The sequence below is a fragment of the Amborella trichopoda genome, chromosome 10, assembly GCF_054954075.1.
Source record: "Amborella trichopoda isolate Santa Cruz 75 chromosome 10, AtrichopodaSantaCruz75HAP2 v2.0, whole genome shotgun sequence".
Taxonomy (NCBI): Eukaryota; Viridiplantae; Streptophyta; class Magnoliopsida; order Amborellales; family Amborellaceae; genus Amborella; species Amborella trichopoda.
Genome location: NC_142345.1, coordinates 28,337,280 through 28,342,757, shown reverse-complemented (window position 1 = coordinate 28,342,757; position 5,478 = coordinate 28,337,280). Strand labels below are relative to the sequence as shown.

Here is a 5,478-nt window from a genome sequence, read left to right as displayed (position 1 = left end):
AAATTACACATATATCTCTTATATTTTACGTTATTACATATGTATCAAATAGTTTATATTATTACATGTTTATCCGTTTTTTACTTTTTATAACACAATTTAAAAAAAAAAACGATTTTATTTTTTTTCGGGTGTTCAACATCCGAATTGAAGGGTTTTTCGGATGTTCAACATCCGAAAATAGCCGAAAGTTTAACATTCACAGTCATATTTTTGGATTTTAAACATCCGAAAATGTCACATTTTCGGATGTTGGACATTCGAAAATAATTTTGGATGTTGGACATTCGAAAATAGCACATTTTCGGATGTTCAACATCCGAAAATAATTTCGGATGCTGGACATCCGAAAATAACTTATTTTCGGATGTTGAACATCCGAAAAAGTGCCTGCGGAATGTGAACGTTAAACTTTCGAACTATTTTCAGATGTTGAAAATCTGAAAAACCTTTCAATTCAGATGTTGAATATCCGAAAAAGGGTAAAGTCATCATTTTTAAAAAATTATTTTATGAAAAGTAAAAAACGGACAGATATATAATAACAAAAACTTTTTGATATATCCGTAATAACGTTAAATATAACACATACATATATAATTTTCTCAAAAAATTAAGTAGGGATCATGTTCGGCCAATTACAAAATGAAAATATATTATTTTCAAAATTACAGGAGGCACATCCGCTCGTGTTTTTTTTTCAAGTTACCCTATGTTCTGTGAAGCTAACACCGAACTCGTGGATTATTTGCCCGTGTAAACGAAAAGTAGCTGTCAGGAATTCGAATTACTGGACAGCTCTTTGGCTCCCTTCCCTGCCCTACCGGACTGCTCCATTCTTCTCTCTCGTTCTGTCATTGCCAAGCCGAAGCCGAAGCCGAAGCCGAAGCCCGCACTTTTCTCACTCGATCTTTAATCTAGCCGAAGCCCAAGCTTCCCAAACCACAATCGAATCAGGTATTTCTTAGAATAACTTTTTTTTGGGTGGAAAATTAGATTTGGGGGATTAAATAGGCCAAAAATGTGTGAAATTTATGATTAGAGTTTTTTATTCACTTACAAATGTTCCAATTTCAATTTGATTGTAATTTAAATTGAGATTTCGGTGTTGGTTTTGGGAATAAAATAACCCAAAAACGTGTATTGGAAATGAGATTTGGGTGATTAAAATCCAGTGAGTTTTTTTTATATTGTTAAGCTCCCATGGTCCCAAATCTACCAAAAATGATTTTATTTTTTTATTTGTCTTTTTTTTATTTATTTTTCCTGATTAAGCTCAAAGAAGATTAATCTTAAATCTACAGAGAGCATTTATATTTGATTTTTTTTTGTTTTTTTTTCTTTTTCCTGATTATGCTCAAACGAGAAAACCCCCAAATGCACCGCAATAATATGTATTAGCTTCTTAGAATATGTTTTTTTTCCTTAACATTTATATTTGATTTTCATTTTTTTTTCGTTCTTGGTTATGCTCAAATGAGAAAACCCCCAAATGCACAACAAGAGTATTTATTTGTTTCTTTAGGTTCTGATTTTTTTTTCCTGGTTTAATTTTTTTCTTGCTGGTTGCATGCTTTTTTCTTCTTTTTTTTTGTTTTTTGCTATGTATCATGAATGTTTTTTGGGTGGTTTTTTGGGGTGTTAACCCTGGTTCATTGCTACTTTTTTTTTTCTTATTGGTTATATGTAAGAGAAGTGAGAAATGAAGGCATTTATTTTCTTCATTGTGGGTCTCTTAACTCTTTTGCACCCATCATTTTCTAACTTCTTATAGAAGCATAATGTCTCCCTCATGTCAAACTAGTAGAGTAGTTCATACTACTTACCCAAACTAGTGGCGCAGTTAATAGATTTTTTTTTTTTTTCATATATGAATTTGTTTGTATCAACTGTAGTTCTACTGTGATTCTGCCAATTGTTCGAGTTTGGTTCTGAGTCCAAGGCACAAACCTTGTACTTATTGATCATATTCTATGCCACTCGAAGTCCAATTGTGCTAACTAGTCAGTAGAACCATTTGATAGCGTGAGGACAATGTTCCTTCGCATTTAGGAAAATGTATCATGTTGGTTATATCCTTTTTGGAAGGAAATTACTGCTAATAGGATTAATATCTTGGAACATGTAAGACAGTTTCTTGTAAATAATGTGTTGATCTGTATGCCATTTGGATGTTATTCTATTACGAAAGATGACTGTGAATAATGTGTTGATCTATAATGGATTTTTTGCATTGGTTATTATATTTCTCTATCTTCTTATGGCATCTTTTGATTTTTTGAATTGATTTTTTTTTTAAGTGGTTGAAGTGATGCTTGCAAAATTGTGATGTCTTCTTGTGATTGTTTATGTAAGTATTGTGTGTGTGAGTCTTGTATATCAAAAGTAATGAAAGTTAACATTCTTCAAAAAAGAAGCCTTTTGATGACTGAATTTTGGATGTTAAGCTGCTGGTGTTTTCATAAAACTCACATGCTGAATTTAGATAAACATTCAACAAAATGGCCATGTTTCAGCCATCTATCCTTAGTACACCTTGTCTATTAGTGCATCGACGATCCTTACTAATATTAATATTTGGATGTCTACAAAATGAGCCATAACAATGTGTCTTTCTGTAATATGAGAGATGTCTGTTAAATAATGTGCTGATTTGTAATGGATTTTTTGTATTGGTTATTATATTTTTCTATCTTCTTAATCGCATCTTTTGATATTTTTTTTTTAACTGGTTGAAATGATTAATGGTCAGTGACAAAGTATTTTGTAGAATGGTTTACCATAGAATTTGGGATATTCAATCTACATGTTCCTCTTAATTTATAATATATGATGCAGTAAATTAATATTTGATATTAACAAATGAAGCAGATCTTACCTCATGCCCAACTTCTCATTCTTTTTATCTCTACAAATTTCCATGTTTGGTTGGTTGCATGCTATATGTGTTTCATTGAGGCATTCTTTTTATATATTGTGATGATTTTGAGTTAAGGTGAAATTGGTGCACATAAGTGTGCATGTCATTTACATTAGTATGCATGTTACCAACACATCATAACATGCATTTTAGAGCCATTTGTTGTGGTGCACAAAATTCTTTTCTTTCTCCTGAAAGCCTTCAAGATGTTGCATGTATTTCTGCATCTGGATTTCCATGCATAAAGGTTATTTTCATATCTAATTGTTCTAAATGGTCAGGTAAAGCATTAGTTGTAATAACAAACCAAATATATATTGTGATGTGTATGTCATTTACTTTCGTATGCATATTACCAACACATCATGACATGTATTTCAAAGCCTATGGCACATGAAGTTGACTTGTTGTACATGAAAGATGATCATGTTTGGAGATTAGCTGTTTCTGGGTTGGAGAGGAATAAAATTTATATTGATGAGGCTTTTAGCATCATCCAACATTGGCCCCTTACAAATGAACAAGTGGATTTTGTTAGAAGCACGGGCTATGGCCTCTTGTTCAGTACGCTAACATGGAGGGGGCCCCGCGACAGATTGATCACGATCTTACGGAGGCAGTGACAGAGAGATGGCTGCCAGAGACGAATTCACTGCACTGTCCACGAAGAGTTGGTGAGATGATGCCAACCTTATATGATGTGTGGTGTATTTTCCGGCTTAGAGTCACAGGTGAGCTGGTATTGACAATGATATGCAAACCATAGGGGCAATACTTGTTACAATGGTTAGGATGTGTCCCAAGAAGCGATTTTAAAATTCACCATTCATTGAACTTCACTTGGTTGAGAGAGACTTTTGGGAATCTACCAGAAAATCCTACACTACAACAAATATAACAACACACTAGGCCATTTTTGCTATATTTAGTAGGCAGCACCGGTTTTCTACAGTCAAATAAAGGTAATGAAGTCTCTATTACGTATTTGACCTTGTTAGAGGATTTTGATGTTGCGGGCAGGTACGCATGGGGGGTTCGACCCTAGCGTAGCTTTTTAGGGGCCTCAAGAAGTTTGTTACTGTTAAAATTAAGAAGGGGAGGCAAAATGTATTGAATGATGTTCAGGCGGCACCCGGTTCTCACCTCACTAGGTGTGCGACATTATTTCAAGTAAAATTATTTTGTTGTGCTACTTATTCTTTATTTGTATGTCTTAAAGGGTTATGTTTTGTGAATTTCATACATTTTTTTCAGCTATATTTATACATTTCATACATGCTAACGTAATTATTGTATGTATGTTGGTTAGTCATTGGTATTCGAACATTTCAAAACATTGCAGCTTGAGGGAGGCAGTCGACGGGTTGAAGCTGGTATACCAAGCGCGGAAAGATGGGTACACCCAGGCACATGGGATAACCTAGTTGGGAATGTAGTATAGAAATTAGATCTCCTTGAACCTGATAGGGTATAATTGCAATGCTTATTAGTGTATATACATACTCTTACGGCTGAAAGTTATGAATATTTATTAATGTAAACTAGTTTATATGTGTTGTTATCCATTCTTATAGGTATTAGAACCCATAAGTAGATCAGAAAGACTGGTGCTGAGGAGGTCCATCAAAGGGTTCTAGATCGGGAGGCATTGGAGACCGCTCTTTGCAAGACATATTTGATATTCGACAACATCGCGGAGCGGTACCTCCCAGACCAGGTACTGAGACAATTTGAACTGAGACAGGCCATCCCAGCAAATCATATAGATGGAAAAGATTTGACAGGTGGGGTAAAAATGAAAAAAACTGGGAGCAAAAACTCGCCTCTCAAATCAAAGATTGGCACGACCGCCTTCAGTATCGTCAAATAGGCGAGCAAGACCTGAGTCGTGGTCTACCTTCGAATGAGTATGAAGCATGGTATGTGCATGTTTCAATCCCCATAATTCATAACCCACAGAACCTCGGACGGATGCATATGCACCTCTAGGCTATGGTGACCACATGGTAAGTTTGTATTTAGATTAAATTTATATTTTATAAATTCTTATATATATATATATTATCTTTGATTGGAATTGTGTTGTTTCAGTTGTCCAAAGCAAACCATTTGACAGGAATTGTTGACAATGGGCTGACGGCTCAAGACCCCAAGACAAAAGATCGATATTTTAGGGAGCTAAGGTGAGAGCAGTTATTGTGTAAAGGCGAGTTGGTTGAGGAAGAACAAGAATCCAGTGATGACTCTAAGCAAGAGCCTGTGTTAACTGCTGACCCACAGCTGCAGATGCACCGTGGAAGAGCTCCAAGAGGAAGATCCGCACAGACTTAGGAGCCCAGGACTGCTGAGAGAGCGGATCCCAATTCAACAGCCTTTGGGAAGAGGCCAAAAGTACTTGCCCCCAGACGAGGAAGAGGACATTGATTTTATATTGTATAATTTCGATGTAATACTTTTGATAAAAATGTAAGTTAGAAAACCCTTTTGGGTTAAATTTTATATGTAAATTTGATAAGGCGTTTGTCAAGCCTGTGAAATCTTGTCTCTATTTTGATGCA

At 35.1% G+C, this 5,478-nt stretch overlaps 1 long non-coding RNA gene across 10 annotated transcripts; it reads left to right on the top strand.

Moving 5' to 3' along the window:
- The first annotated feature begins 619 nt into the window (after nucleotides 1-619).
- On the top strand, nucleotides 620-5,478 carry LOC110006430 (uncharacterized). Of its 10 annotated transcripts, none has more exons than XR_016042724.1 (6): nucleotides 620-957; nucleotides 3,516-3,651; nucleotides 3,941-4,071; nucleotides 4,230-4,316; nucleotides 4,495-4,926; nucleotides 5,012-5,478. It is a non-coding gene; the product is annotated as an uncharacterized LOC110006430 (long non-coding RNA). The 10 variants fall into 10 exon arrangements; XR_016042718.1 differs by having other exon boundaries at nucleotides 4,230-4,388; XR_016042722.1 differs by lacking the exon at nucleotides 3,516-3,651 and having other exon boundaries at nucleotides 731-957; nucleotides 4,263-4,388.